The sequence below is a fragment of the Mustela nivalis genome (genome assembly GCF_964662115.1).
Source record: "Mustela nivalis genome assembly, chromosome: 10".
In the NCBI taxonomy this organism is placed as follows: domain Eukaryota; kingdom Metazoa; phylum Chordata; class Mammalia; order Carnivora; family Mustelidae; genus Mustela; species Mustela nivalis.
The window spans coordinates 15943545-15959094 of record NC_139029.1 but is presented as its reverse complement, the minus strand read 5'-3'; the positions used below and the strand labels follow the sequence as shown (position 1 = coordinate 15959094).

Here is a 15550-nt window from a genome sequence, read left to right as displayed (position 1 = left end):
TGTGTGTGTGGGGGGGGGTGTCCCTCGCTGGGAATCCCGGTTCCCCACACTGGGGCAGCGCCCAGTCCCCACCTCCCGCCTCCGCTCCTGAGGCCACCTCCTCTCTCTTTCCTTTCCCTACTTCATTTTCTTCCATACCATTTACCTCTACAAACATTTTATGTATTTTACTTATCACGTTCATATAAGCTCCCCTGGGTCCACATCTGTTTAGTGCACCATGTCCCCAGTGTCTAGAACATGCCTGATACACAAAGCAACAGTTATTTGTTAAACGAAGAAAAAAAAAAAAAAAAAAAAACCCAACTAGGGATGAACACCCGAGACGGGCGCGGGAGGACCGAACGGGAGGCTCGGCTCTCAGCCCGGGGCTCTGGGCGTGGCCCCCCCTTGCGGACCCAGCCCTCCTTCTCCCCACTCCGCTCTCCTACAGGTGCGGCGCGGGGAGCGGGGGGGCCGGGCTGGGGCGGCGGCGGGGGCTCGGAGCTCCCCGCGGGGCCGGGGCAGGAGGGGGCCGAGCCTGCGGACCGCGGGCGGGGGGCCGAGAGGGGAGCGAGGCTCGCGGGGGAGGAGCTGGGGGAGGGGAGCGACGAGGAGCGGCGCGCGCGGGAAGGGGAGCGCGGAGCGGGAGCCGCAGGGCGCCCGCCGGGGCGGAGGGAGGCGGGGATCGCGAGGGCGCGGGCCGGGCAGAGCCCCCGGGGCGGCGGGGCGGGCGGCGCCCGGAGCTCGACGCGGGTCGCGGCGGAGATGCGGCGGCCGCCGGCGGAGAGACGCGGCGCTGCGCGAGGAAGCAGGACCCTGGCGGGCGAGCGCGGGGTCCGCACCTGCGTGGCCCGAAGCGGGTAAGCTCTCGGAGCCGAGTGCCGCCGGGGGTGGGCGCGCCGGGGCCCTGGCGGCTGGGAGTCCGGTCGTGGCGGCCGTCCCGAGGGCGCTGGAGCGGGGAGGGGGCGCCACGGCTTGGGGCCTCGGTGACCCGCGGGGCCCCCTTCTCGGTGCCTTCGGACGGGAAGCGCGCGCGCGCGCGCAGGACAGAGGGTCTCGGAGGACCAGTCCGACCCGCGGGGAGCGTCCGTGAGGGGCGCCGTCCCGGAGCCCCGGGGCGGAGTGGGGGCCGAGGCAGAGCCCGGAGACGGCTGCGGGATCCCAGGAGCGCATTCGGGGCACCCCGCGCGGGGGCGACATCTGGCCGGGCGGGGGGCGCGACCCTGGGTCGGGGGCTGTGACGCCCCCACGTGGCCCCGGGCGGCGGAGGGAAGCGGGGCGCTGCCCCCTGCCGGCCAGGTCGCGGTGCGGCGCAGCGCAGGGGCCAGCCCTTTGCCGAGGCGAGTGGAAAGAGCGTCCAGTGTGGAGCCTCGGCTTCCAGACCCGAAGCCCGGCGGGCCCGGACTTGCTTTGTGACCTTGGGCAGGTCACTGCATCTTTTCGAACTTCAGATTGCTCGTCTATCAAATGGAGGGGATACTTCTCCCACCCTGCACGATCCGTGGGAATAAAGGAACTGCTATAAGGATGCCTTTTTTTAGACTGTAAAGTTCTGTATAAATCCTAGCTAATCACAGAATGTCAGAACTGGAAGGGCACTAAGAAATCTGCTTTGCTGCAGACGGGGAGAGTAGAGATTTGATCACGCCCAAGGTCACATTACTTGTAAGAGGATCTAAGACTTAGCCCCCTGCCTCACTGTTGGAAGTTCAACAGTTCAGCGCAGGTACTCTCCATCAGACTGCATTAGCAAACCGGGCTTGGCTATTTACTAGCTGCCTGACCTTGGGAAAGCCCTTTACCTCTCTGAGCCATGGCTTTCTCCCATGTGAAAAGGGTTAAGAATGCTGCCTTGCAGGCTTCCTTGTGCAAATCCAATGTGGTCATTGCTCAGCACAGCGCCTGGGCACTCAACAACTCAGCCATTAGCGGAAATCATTGCTCTGATTAGTGGGAGTCATCTCTCAATCTCTTCCTTGGAATTAGCCTCCAGTGTTTTCTGATTGAGCACACGTCTCTCCACTGTTCGGGGGCTTAGCCTTCCTCACAGAGACCTGGAGGGACTCTTTACTGACAGCAGCAAGTAAGGCTGCTTGGACAGCTGAACCTTCTCCAGCTTTTGGTCCTGTCCAGCAGGTGGGGAGAAACGGGTGGTCTTTACTCTGGAGGGATCCCGGAAGCCAGGATCTAGCCACCGCCTGGAAGGGAGGGGCTGGCCAGCTGGACCTGACTGGTAGGGCTTAGGGCTTCCTCTCCTCCCCCATGGTGCCTAGTAACAGACCCAGAAATACAAGGATGCTTCTCAGAGTTTGTCAGATGCATGGCGGAAAATGAGGGTGAACGGACAGGGTCATCTCTTCTCTCCTAGGCTGCAGATGCATGACAGTTCTTGGTGAAGTGATGTGACTCTGAGTGAAAAGACATTCTCAGAGCTGGGAGTTCCCGGGACCTGAGAGGTCCCTCTCATTGTAGATGGTTAGGGGTCTGGGGCTCATGCAGAAGGGCAGGGGTCTGCCAAGGTCACTGGTGTCCTCCAGCAAGCCGAATTCTACGGACATCGTTCAGTCTTGAACTTTCTCTCTGAGTAGCAGATGACACGGCTGACCCCTCCTTTCCTCTGGACACACTTCTGGCTCCTGCGATGTGGCACTGTCATATTTTCCCTTCTTCATCTCTTCTTTTTGCAGGTTTATCCTTCTTTCTACAGCCATTAGCTGCTCTACTCCCCCAGGCCCTCTGCTCTGCTCATACTAGACACTCTGCCTGGGTGTCTCACCCACCCCCGCTGGCTTTAGTTACCACCTCTGTGCATGTGACTCATACAGATTTGTCCCCAGCAAAGATCTCTCCTCAGGCTGTAGACCTATCTAGGTATTGTCAGCCCCACATTGTTCTAGACGCTGGGGATATAGCGATGGGCTTGTCAGAAGGCAAGTTTTGGGAGGGGGTAGGCGTGAGACAAGCAGAGAGGAGCAGAAAAATACCAGATTGGGTGAGGTGCTAAAAGGAGCATCAAGCAGGATGATAGCCTAGAGAATGAGAGATACTCGATTATATTGGTGGGTCAGAGCTTTGCCAAGGAGGTGATATATATTTTTTAAAGATTTTATTTATTCCTTTGACAGAGATCACAAGTAGGCAGAGAGGCAGGCAGAGAGAGAGGAAGGGAAGCAGGCTCCCTGCAGAGAGCCCCATGCAGGGCTAGATCCTAGGACCCTGTGATCATGACCTGAGCCGAAGGCAGAAGCTTTAATCCACTGAGTCACCCAGATGCCTCTCGTATATGCATTTGAAGAAGATAATTCAAGGGGCACCTGGGTGGCTCAGTGGGCTAAAACTTCTTTTTTTTTTTTTTAAGATTTTTTTTTTCATTTATTTGACAGACAGAGATCATAAGTAGGCATAAAGAGAGGCAGAGAGAGAGGGGGAAGCAGGTTCCCCACTGAGCAAAGACCCTGATGTGGGGCTTTATCCCAGGACCCTGAGATCATGACCTGAGCCAAAAGCAGAGGCTTTAACCCACTGAGCCACCCAGGCAGCCCAAGGAGGTGATATTTAAGTGTGGGGTGGGCAGCTGGTAAGAGACGAAGTCAGAGAGGTAGGTGTCTTGGGCAGCAGACAGTGTAGGGCCTTGTGGGCCGTGGTGAGGATTTTGGATTTTGTTCTGACATGGGAGCCACTGGAGAGTTTCAAACTGGAGAGTGCAAATGCTATTATTTCTTCAGGGCTCACTGAAGCCTTACAAAGGAGTTCTCCTATACTGATTGCCATCCTACTGTGTCGTGGTCCCTGGTGGGCTGTGGGAATAGGTAGCTAGCTCTTCAAAGAGCTTCCAGGCATGGGCATGGAGAGGCACAAACAGTCCTGGAGTCTGGAGAGGACTTCAAGGAGGAAGGTTTCGCATCTGGTTCACCAGAAAAGGCTTCCTGCAATAAGTAGCTTTTTTTTTTTTTTTTTTTTAAGATTTCATTTATTTATTTGACAGAGAGATCACAAGTAAGCAGAGAGGCAGGCAGAGAGAGAGGGGGGAGCAGGCTCCCCACTGAGCAGAGAGCCCAATTCGAGGCTCGATCCCAGGACCCTGAGATCATGACCTGAGCTGAAGGCAGCGGCTTAACCCACTGAGCCACCCAGGTGCCCCAGAAGTAAGTGGCTTTCAATAAGGACTTCAGATCAGAAGGCAGATGACATCAGGTATGCCTGAAGGGGAGTGGGATAGATTGTTTTTCCAGGCAGAGGGGAGTCAGCCTGAACCGGGACGTGAATGCCCCAGATGTGTGTGAGGAAGTCAGGGGAGAGGAGACGAGACTTGTAGGGAATTAGAGGTCAGGCTAGGGAGGAAGTCTGAGCTGTTCAGAGCAAGACCCTGGGTCTGCCCATGTATGTGCTGTGTGACCTTGAGCAGATTGCATGATCTTTCTGAGCCTCAACCTGCTCAGACATGAAAGGGAAATAACTGGATAATTGCTGGGGGAGAAAGGGGCGGGGGAGGATGCCGAGTGCTGCGGGTAGGTGAATGGGAACGGGATTGTGCCTGCCAAGGAGGAAACCGGAGAGGCTGGTGTGGATGAGGAAGATGATGGCTGCATCGAGTTTGGGACCTGCCCAACTCCCATAAGTGGTGGAACGAGTGGACACATTTCAGCAAAGAGGTGACAGTTGAATTCAATCCTGGGAGTGAAGTTGCCTTTGGGTGGGTGGATGAGGGGTCCCCCTCACAGAGGGCGCTGGGCTTCACGACACATGTATACCACTCCCCCCCTCCCCTTGCAGAAATCAAGTCCAACAGGGAGACAGGCAATCAGCAAATGAGCCCACTGCGGTGGGGAGTGGGGAGTAACCAGTTCCATCTCTTGGGTCCAGAGGAACCTGGAGGGAACAGCCTGTGCGAAAGCTCAGAGGAGTGAGAGAACCACAGTGTATTTGCAGAAGGAGGCCTCAGCCACGCTGGAGGTGGGGTCTTCTGCTGAGTGCACACGAAGAGGAGTGGGAAGGACAGGACCGTGCGGCCTCTGGACAGGTCAGCAACGGGAAGTGAAGAAGGATTCAGGGCGCATGAAGGGAAAAGTTCTCCAAGGATTCTTCCGTCTGTGGAATAGCTGTCATTGGCCCCAACTACTGCCTTGTCCTCTAGCACTCCATTTCAGGGCTACTTTCCGAAGGGGTCTCAGGGTCACAGCAGGTCTCTCCTACATTCCCAGGGCTCCTTTCATGTTCCAGTGTCATCCTCAGTGATGTCTGTGGACCCAGGTTCCAGGAGCAGTTTCCCCGGGGCCGCCGGAAGTCTTCCGGGAACAGGGTCCACGTGTGCTTGGCACATGGTAAGGCTTTAAGCGAGCAGCTGTGGAATGGTTGAGGAAACAGGCTCAGAGAGGTCGAGAAACTTGCCCAGAGTCACAGAGCTAGTAAGTGGCAGAGCAGGGAAGTAAATTCAGTCTACCTGACTCTAAAGCTTGTGTTTGTAACACAGCTGGATTATGGCTCCCAGCAGGGCGAGCAGATGGTGAAGAACAGGTTTTGGATCCCATAAGCACTAACAAATCCCGTGTTTCATTTCTAGGAAATGAATTCCTATTGTTCAAACCTTGTTTATCCAGTCTGGAGAAGACAGCATCTCACTTGTCCTGAAAGTGGTTTATTCACTCCATCAGCTCAAGTGCTGTCTGGGGACCCAGATGTGCAGCAGGGGTGGGGGGGCGGTTAGAGGGGTGGTAGCAGCGGGGTGAGCGCCAGGACCTGGGGATGTAGCCCTAGAGGCTTCTGGCAAAGTGTGGTCTGCCCCTCCAGTCTGCTCCGAGAATCACTCCCCTAGTATGGAAACCCAGATGGAGGTGACTGGGAGATTGGAAAATGTCAAAAATGTATGTGAGTTGGGCACAAGAGCCTCTGGATACTAATGTCCTTAGTCTCAAGTTCCTGCTGCAAATGGGAGGCATCTGAAGGAGCACTGATGGGAATCTGAAGACTTGGTCTCTGCCTATAACTTGCTGTGTGCCCTTGGGCAAGTGTCCTGCCCTCTCTGGGCCTCTCTCCCTGTCAGCACCACAAGGGAGTTGCAGTAAATGATTCCTGAGTCCTTCCTGCTCTGACACTCGGATCTTCTTAAGTCCTGGCGCTGACTTGGCTGTTATCTCCTGCACCGTTCACTGCGGTGCATGGAGCAGCCGCATTTACCTGGGAGCTTGGCAATGCCGAATCTCAGGTCCTGCTCCCGCCCCCACGGAATCAGCACCTGCGTGTTTCCTAAGGTCCCTAGGTAGCCCGTGGGTTCATTCCAGTGTGAGATGAGCTGCAGTGAGCGGCTGTTTCTGTCCTCGCTCTGGGCTGTGCTGAAAAGGTAGGTGGAGGATGGCGTGCATGCTTCCCCGGGGTCGGGGCGCATTCAGGTGCGAGTGGTGGAGCAGGTCCCCAGCAAAGAGTCTGTGAGTGTGTGCAGGCTTGCGCGGGCTATTTGTGCAGTGGAGGGCGGAGTGGAACACACTCACCTTTCCTGAGCGGTGGAGCAGGGAGGCGAGCAAGCCGGGTTCCTATCCTAGATCTGCAGGGTCTCAACAAGCCATTTCTCTGAGCTGCGCTGGGCAATGGGAATAACACCAGTAAGACTGACTTTAGAGGGTGGGATTAGCCTTAAACGAGTGGATAAAGGAGACGTGCGGAGAACAGTGCCTGGCGCACGGGGAGCTCGTAATAACGCCTGCCGTTCCTTTGCTGCTACTGCTGTTCCAGCCCCCGCGCGCGCTGCGCCGCAGACCGTCCCAGCCCCGCCCCTGGATTGCGGGAGTTCCCTGAGGACAGAGTCCCAAAATGACCCCTAGGGGGCGATAGCCCCCCCTGTCGAGAACCCCTGGCTGGAGAGCACCCCTATGCGATATAAACAGGAATCAAGCCACAAAGGTAATTTTAGATTTAGAAAATTTAGAGGTAGCTGTGTTAAAAGGAGAAGGAGAAGAAAGAAAGAAGAAGAAGAAGAAGAAGGGGGGAGGGGGAGGAGGAGAAGGAGAAAGAAGAAGAAAGTGAAATGAATTTCATGTATGTTTTATTTACTCAATATGTCCAAAATATGATCAACTAACTGATAGAAAAAATTATTAGTGAGATATTTTACATTTTTTTTGAAACTCTTTGAAACTCAGTACGTTTTACACTCCAGCCCATCTCAGTAGCCACGTCTCAAGCCCTCAACTGCCACGTGTGGCCAGCAGTGATAGCTATCCAAGAATTTTTTTAGCACTGGCTCTCATTCCCAGCTGTGTCAGATATTACCCACATGGCTTTGGGCTAGTCATTTCATCTCTCTGGACCTCAGTTTTTCCATCTGTAAAATGGGGGTACTAAGTCTGTCTCCAAGCTGTAATATGAGAGGCAGATGGAGAGAGTTTAAAACCCCTTTGCCCGCTTTCCCACAAGCATGGGAGGAAATCCGGTGAGTTGTCAACCACAAAGCCTTTGTGCAAGGCTTAGTCGTTCAAGGTGGTCCCTTCCCTACTGAACACTGGTAATAACTCAGTGCAAAGCCGTAAGTAGGAAGGTGTTGCCTTCTCAGACTTCCCTAGCTGTTGCAAAGGTCTGGAAAACAGGCTTCACCTGTCTTGGATTTTTTATTTTTATTTTTTTAACATTTTAATTATTAGAGAGCGAGAGGGAGCATAAGCAGAGGGGAAGGGCAAGGGGAGAGGGGAGAGGCAGGCTCCCCGAGCTGAGCAGGGAGCCCCAGTCAGGGCTCAATCTCAGGATCATGACCAGAGCTGAAGGTAGATGCTTAACCAACTGAGCCACCAAAGCACCCCAAACCCTTGCATTTTCAAGATGGAGACACTGAGGCACAGAGCAGGAACTGACTTATCCAAGGCCAAAGAGTTTATGGCAGAACGAAGCAAAGATCAGGGCTTCCCACTCAGGTCAAGCTCTGTTCTCAGCACCCCTTCCTCTTGCTCTGGGCTAGGTGTCTGGGCTCTAGGGGTTAACTAAGCCATGGTCACTGCACTCAAGGTCCAGTGAGGGAGACAGTCCAGCATGGTAAGAGCTGTGGTGGGAGGAGTCCAGAAGCGGGGTATCTAACCCAAGCTGAGCTGTGGGGAGAAAGTTAGGGAAGGCTTCCTGGGGCGATGCCAGAGCTTAGTCCTAAAGTGTGACTGGATTAGGCGACCAGAGGACTGAGCAGGGGATGCCTTCCAGGCAGATGACCCAACGGGGATGGAGGTTTGGAGCAGAAAGCAGCACTGGGGCTCAAGGCAGCCGGGTGCTGGCAGGAAGGCTAGCAGATCTGCCGGGTCAGGAAATGATGCTGGAAATGTAAATAAAGACCAGGTCGTGAAGGGTCTCTTAGACCAAGCTGGGGCTGAATCCCAAGGGCCTTGGGAGGCCCTGGAAGACTGGAAAGAACTGACATGGCCAGATTTTTAGTTAAACGAAAGATTCCTGGTGTACCTTGGTGGCTCAGTCCGTTAAACATCTGCCTTGGGCTCAAATCATGATCCTAGGGTGCTGGAGTGGAGTCCTGGGTCGGGCTCCCTGCTCAGTGGGAAGTCTGCTTCTCCCTCTCCCTCTGCCCCTCCCCACTGCTCATGCTCTCTCTCTTGCTCTCTCTCTCTCTCTCAAATAAATAAATAAAATCTCTAAAAAATAAAAAAGAAAGAAAGAAAAATTCTGGGTGTGATGTGGTGAGGGAATGAAGAGGGGATAGGAGTGGCCGCAGAGAGCCCATTTAAGCCAGAGAAGATGCAGCCTGCAACAGGGCTAGAAGGGAGCGAAGACTCAAGGCACAGTTGGATTTATGCAGTCGAACTGACAGAATTTAGTAATTCAGCAAACAAGGGGACTCTATCAGCCATTGCCATGTAACAAACCACCCCCAAACTCAGTGGATTAAGAAGACATTTATTCCTATGAATCCTGCATCTGGAGACCGGCTGATTTAATCTGAAATTGGCTGGGCATTTCTGCTGGTTTAGCAGGGTTCACACAGGCATCTGCTGGTCCACTGAGAGCCTCTGTCCTAGGCTGGCTTTGCCGGGGGGCAGTTGGCTGGAGTGGCTCTCTGCTCCATGTGTCTTTGCCTCCTCTAGGGACCGGTAGGTTCACTCCTATATGTGTTCATGGCAGTGGCCGAGTGTAAGCAGAAACCTGCACAGCCTCTTGAGGACTAAATTTGGAACTGGCTCACTGTCCCTTCTGCCTCATTCTATTGACCACAGCTAGTTCACACTGAACCCAAACTTGAGGGACAAGGAAATCTCCCCCTTCTTTTGACGGGTGCTGGTGGAGGCAGCATGAGATAGTAGAAGCACGGAGCTGAGCTGAGAAGGGTGGGAAACCGTACTGTGTGATCTTAGACAAGGCATCTACCTCTCTGGGCATCAGCAATCCCAGCCGATCGGGTTGGATTGCATCATTTAACGCGTTTCTTCTAAATCAGGTTTGCCAGGGAGGGGCTGTTCATTATAACTAACCATGGAGCGTTTACTATATGGCTGGGCTTTCTGTTCAACTCACTCAAACATAACAGCACTTTGAGGTTGGTATTGTTATTGTCCACACTTTCTTTCTTTTTTTAAAGATTGTATTTTATTTTACTTTTTTTTTTTTTAGAGGTTTTATTTATTTGAGAGAGAGAGTGTACAAGCAGGGAAAGGGGCAGAGGGACAAGCAGACTCCCCACTGAGTGGGGAGTCCAACAGGAGGCTTGATTGCAGGATGCTGAGATCAGGACCTGAGCCAAAATCAGATGCTTAACCATCTCAGCCATCCAGGCACCGCAGATTCTTTTTTTTTTTAAAGCAGTTTTTTTTTTTTTTTTTGACAGACAGAGATCACAAGTAGGCAGAGAGGGAGGAGGAAGCAGGCTCCCTGCTGAGCAGAGAGCCCGATGCGGGGCTTGATCCCAGAACCCTGGGATCATGACCTGAGCCGAAAGCAGAGGCTTTAACCCACTGAGCCACCCAGGCGCCCCTTATTTTTTTTTTTAATATTTTATTTATTTATTTGACAGAGATGACAAGTAGGCAGAGAGGCAGGCAGAGAGAGAGGAAGGGAAGCAGGCTCCCTGCTGAGCAGAGAGCCCAACATGGGGTTTGATTCTAGGACCCTGAGATCATGACCGGAGCCAAAGGCAGAGATTTTAACCCACTGAGCCACCCAGGTGTCCTCCAGATTTTATTTTTAGGCAGTCTCTATACCCAGTGTGGTGCTTGAACTCACAACCCTGAGATCAAGAGTTGCACATTCCACTGAGTGACTCAGCCAAGCCCCCCTCATCCCCATCTTCCCTATGAAGAAACAGCGCAAAGAGGTGAAGGGAAAGGCCCCGGGGCTTCCATCAGTGCAGGTCAGTTTTGCCTGTTCTTGAACTTCATGATGTTTGAATCACGTGTGCTGTGTCATAATGTGCAGCTTCTTGGGTTCAGCATGACGCCTGTTCCTTCTACGTGGTTGTGCGAGGCAAGGAGCTGGAGCTCCTTCTCGCTGGTGTGCAGTATTCTACTGCATGGGTCTGCCGCAGCTCACTTCTCCGTTCTACGGCGGCTGTCTGTTGGGATAGTTTTCCGTCTGTGGCTGTTAAACCGTGCCTGTGTGAACGATTCTTGCACAAGTGGTTTGGCGGACATACGTGCAGGTTTTTGTTGGTTATATGGCTGCGAGTAGAAGATTTTCGTAAGAGGTTTGGCTTCTTAAAATTTTTTACATTTTCCAGATTTTATAATTAGAGAAACAGGTGAAGGATAGACTTGCTTGTGAAACGAATTAGAAGTCAGCTCTTGGGCTCAGATACAGACAGACAGACACACCCATGTTAACTCTTTTCCAGTTTTCTCCATATATATTACTTCACACTCACAACACCCCCAGAGAGGTAAACTTGATGCCCTGATTTTACAGAGGAGGAAACTAAGGTTGAGGGAGGTCCCATGCCCTGGAGAGGAGAGGGCCATAGCTGTGGATGCACTTTGTAAAATATAAAGCATTCCTCAGATTTGTGGAGAATGATTTCCCCATCCAGGGCTCACTCAGCCATACCACACGGCTTCTAGAGAAAGCACAGACACAGATTTCTCTGGGTGGGGGGATCTATCCTACCATAACAAATCTTGATCACAGAGCCCAGGGTTTTTTTCTTCCAAAAAGATGAGACTGGCTTCTGAGGATACATTAAACCCATATATCCTCTTGGTTTCTGGCAAGGTTTTATGACTCTGTTAAAATAAAGATCCTTCAGAAAGGGGAGGTGACTGATCTTTCTGCAAACGGAATGAGCCCTGGGTAGGAAGCCCTTGTTAAAAGGGCTACAAAGAGCCCCTGCTGTGGACCAGGCTCTCATCCTTCCCACTGAACCCACAGAGCAGTTCTGGGAGAAAGGTGCTATTACCCCAATTTACAGATAGAAGAAGAAAAGCCCAGGAGGTGAAATGACTTGCCTCCACCCCACAGTTGGGACTGTTTGGGGGAAAAGGAACTCAGTCTTATTACCACTTCCCAGGGTCCATTGGACTGTTTCTCAGTCCATTTAAACTGACTCCACTGGGAAAAGCAGGAGCCGGTACCAGTGAGGATTCCTGGGTACAGAGGTTGCTCATGGACATCCAGGAATAGGAAGGAGTGCCATTGGATCTGGAAGGTTCCTTCCATTTCCTCTCTTGGGACAGGGGGTTCCCCTGTCTCTCTGCTCTTTTCTCTGTCTACTCCCTTCTCCTACGTTTCTCTGCAGACCTGTTTTCTTATTTACCTATGCTTTTTCTGCTGCCCCCAAACCTGCCCTGGCCTTGGTCTTAGCCATGGCCAGATTTCAGCCTCGGGGTCCTTGACTTGCAGGTTGCACCTCCTCCGTTGTCAATCTTCCCAGCTCCTCGCAGTCTCCTTGCTAAATTCCCAGGAGAGAATCTGGATGGCTCATTTGGGGTCATGTGTCCGCTGGTCCAATCAGCGAAGCTCAGAAGTGGTCTGCGCCACAAGCTGAGATTGCACCCTGCTTTTCCCCTCCCTCTCACTGGAGAGATGCTAGCGCTGAGAGTATATGGTATGGCTGGGGTCTGTGCGGTCTAGACTCTGCAGGGAGACACCACTGGGCTGAGGGGAGTCCTTGCTGCTGCTGCTGCTGCTGCGGTAGTTTATAGGGGTGCGTTCGACAAGGGAGAATCTCCCTGGTATGGACGGTAGTTCAGACAGTGGCAGACATGACTCACTAAAATGCACAGGGATGGCTTGTTGGACAGTAGACTGAGGAGACCTCATTGCCTGCAGACCTGAATTTGGTTGGACACATCATAGAGAAACCAGAGAAGTCATCACTCACTGTGTCAGGCGTTTGGATCGATGGTCTTACCAGTTCTCCCCAAGCTTCAGTGAGGTCCAGATTATCAGCTCCAATCACAGAGGCAGTGCACGCCCAGAGAGCTTGCATGACTTGCCCAACGGCCATAGCAAGAAAGTGGAGCAACAGGAATTGGAACCTGATCCTACCTGACTTAAAATGTATGCTTTGAGGGGCACCTGGCTGGCTCAGTCGGTTAAGTCTCTGGCTCTTGATTTTGGCTAAGGTCATGATCTCAGGGTCCTAGCATTGGGCTCCCTGCTCAGCAGGGAGTCTGCTTGAGTATTCTGTCTCACTTTCCTTCTTCCCCTTCCCCTGCTCATGCTCTTTCTGTCTCTCAAGTAGATATATATATTTCAGAGGCACCTGGGTGGCTCAGTGGGTTAAGCTTCTGTCTTCAGCTCAGGTTATGATCTCGGGGTCCTGGGACGGAGTCCTGCATCGGGTTCTCTGCTCAGCTGGGAGCCTAATTCCTCCTCTCTCTCTCTCTGCCTGCCTCTCTGCCTAGTTGTGATCTCTCTCTGTCAAATAAATAAACAAAATTAAAAATATATATATATATATTTTTTAAAAGATGTATGCTTTTAGCCACTGCCTGCCATCTTTATACCCTTGTTATACTTGTCAAAGTCTCTATAGTTAGTACACATCACATACATGATCTTACTGGAAGTATGAAACATCCTTTGGGGCAGCATACCGATACTTATATTTCCATTCTACCAAGGAAAAAACTAAGGGTCCAAGAGAAGTCGTGACTTATTCTTAGTTACCTGATGGTCGGTGGCAGAGCTGGGACCAGAACCCAGATCTTCTGGATTCAAATGTATCAACAGGTATTACTGCATCAAAATGTGTCCGTGTCATTGCTGGTAGTATGGTTCTTTTGTTTCAAATGTACAAAATTGATTGTCTAAGAGAAATAATTACAAATATATCATTCCCTATAAAAAATTATGTATTATAATATACATACAGTTCAAAGAATAATCATCAACATTCATGTACCTACCACCACCTTAAAAAACTGCACAATCTCATTCCTGCCTTTTTTCCCCTCCAGGGGTGACCACAATCCTGCATTTTACATTTAACGTTTCCTTGCTTTTCCTTATGGCTTCACCAACATATATTTATGTCTCTAAACACTTTGTTTCTCCCTGCATGTTTGCGACTTTGGCACTCAGTGTTGCTTGTGAAAAGCACCCACTTGAATACAGCTTTGGCTTATCGAGGTTGGCTTCTCCGCGGGGCCCTGGCACAGGGATACGCCACATTCTACCACTCTCCTGTGGATGGATGTTTCGGTGGTTTCTAGTTGTTTCTAGTCCGTGCCACGGTGACCATTCTTGTTCCTCTCTGCTGATGAACACAGAGAAGAACCTCCCTGTGATCCACACCTGGGAGCAAAATGACTGGGCCATGAGGTAATCCTTGCATTCTCAGCTTTATGAGATAATATCAGAGTGTTGGCCAAGGAGATTCCTCCTCTTTCCACTATGCTGGTGGTAGGTGACCATTCCGTTGGTCCACACCCTCATGGGGTGCCGTGGCAGGATCAGATTGAAAACGTCTTCCTTGACTGCTGGTTGAATGTGCTATCTCACTGTTGCTTTCATTTGTATTTTTTTGTTTTATTATTTGAAGTGCGATAGGAGAGGCAGCTGCTTATAGAGCTACAGTCTTTATCGCCAAAGGTAGCAGGATTGTGGGAAATTTCTCCAACATTGTTGAGGGTGGGGAAGGACAGCAGGCAGGAGAGGAAAGAGAGAGCTTCAGAATCATGTGGCTTCCCTCAAAATTCCAGCCCAGCATTCCCGACCAAGGCAAGCTACCCTGTCCTTCCAAGATGTCACCCACCAGCCTCCCAGGCCTCTCTGAGCCCACGCCTTTCACTGAGTGAGGCCATCGGAATGCCTGGAACCCAAGGGACGGCCACATGGATGGGTTTGTGAGGCAAGCGCACAGCCCTCCATAAAAAATGACTGCACCTGGTCTGTCTGGAAGGAAGAACATTCCAAACAGTCCAACCCAACTTCACATTTTCCATGTGAACCAAAGTGGGAAGAAAACTTGAGCCAGAGGTGGAGCATGGGGTGAGAGGGTCGGAGAGGGCATCATTTTCACCTATCCCTGTGAGGCCCCAAACCAGTTTCACTCCTGGAAGCACATGTGCCTTAAGGCTTTTCTTCCTGATCCAGGCAGTGTGGAGAAGAATGGAAATCTCAAGAATGACTCCAGACCCAGTTTTTCCACTTCTAGCTGGGTGACCTTGGGCAGATGACATCACCTCTCTGCTCACTTATAAGGTGGGGCCATAATGCCCATGTCACAGTGGGAGACTCTTGGCCCCAGGGCTAGCTCAGTGCCTACAACATAGCAGGAGCTTTATAAAAGACCTAATAATAATAATAATATCTTTTCAACTTTGGGAATGTTCTTGAGCAGGCTAAGATTAAGATTGGTTTTCTTGGGGTGCATGGGTGGCTCAGTCACTTAGGTATCTGACTCTTGATCTCAACTCAGGTCTCAGTCTCAGGGTTATGAGCTCAAGACCTGCATTGGGCTCTGTGCTGGGGTCAAGTCTACATTAAAAAAAAAAAAAACCAACAGATTTGTTTTCTTTTTTTTTTTAATTTTTAAAGATTTTATTTATTTATTTGATGGGGAGATCACAAGTGGGCAGAGAGACAGGCAGAGAGAGAGGGGGAAGCAGGCTCCCTGCTGAGCAGAGAGCCCGATGCAGGGCTCAATCCCAGGACCCTGAGATCATGACCTGAGCTGAAGGCAGAGGCTTTAACCCACTGACACCCAGATGCTCCAGATTTGTTTTCTTAAATTGAGAATGTTTCCCCTCTTCTAGGAATATATATGTTATTAAAGATTTTATTTATTTATTTGAGAGAGAGGGAGACAAAGAAAGAGCATGAGTAGGAGGAAGGGAAGAGGAAGAGGCAGGCTCCCCACTGAGCAGGGAGCCAAGGTGGGGCTCTATCCCAAGATTCTTGGATCATGACCTGAGGTGAAGGCAGACGCCTAACCGACTGAGCCACCCAGGTGCCCTGGGAAGATACATTTTTTTTAAGCTGAAGTTCCCCCAGTTTGAGGACTGGAAGAGAAACTATTGCATTGTTGTGGTTTAGTTTCTTAATGGTTTAAAAACCAGTCAATCAACGGACACAGTCTGAACTTTCCCAACAAGTCCCTGAGCCTTTCTGCTGAGTAAGATGGTAATGAGACTTGAGACTTGACATCGCTCAGTGT

General features: G+C 51.6%; 1 protein-coding gene across 3 annotated transcripts in view; it reads left to right on the top strand.

Annotated features, from left to right (window-relative positions):
• The first annotated feature begins 354 nt into the window (after window positions 1–354).
• The window catches only part of HTR1D (5-hydroxytryptamine receptor 1D), a 181662-nt gene continuing 166466 nt past the window's right edge, over window positions 355–15550 (top strand). The window contains exons 1-2 of one of the 3 annotated variants that reach the window (XM_082684629.1): window positions 706–842; window positions 13014–13122. The gene's annotated coding sequence lies outside the window, so the exon portion shown is untranslated. Of the gene's footprint in view, window positions 434–705; window positions 843–13013; window positions 13123–15550 lie in introns of those variants that run through there. The other 2 variants (XM_082684630.1, XR_014299166.1) reach the window with 2 other exon arrangements.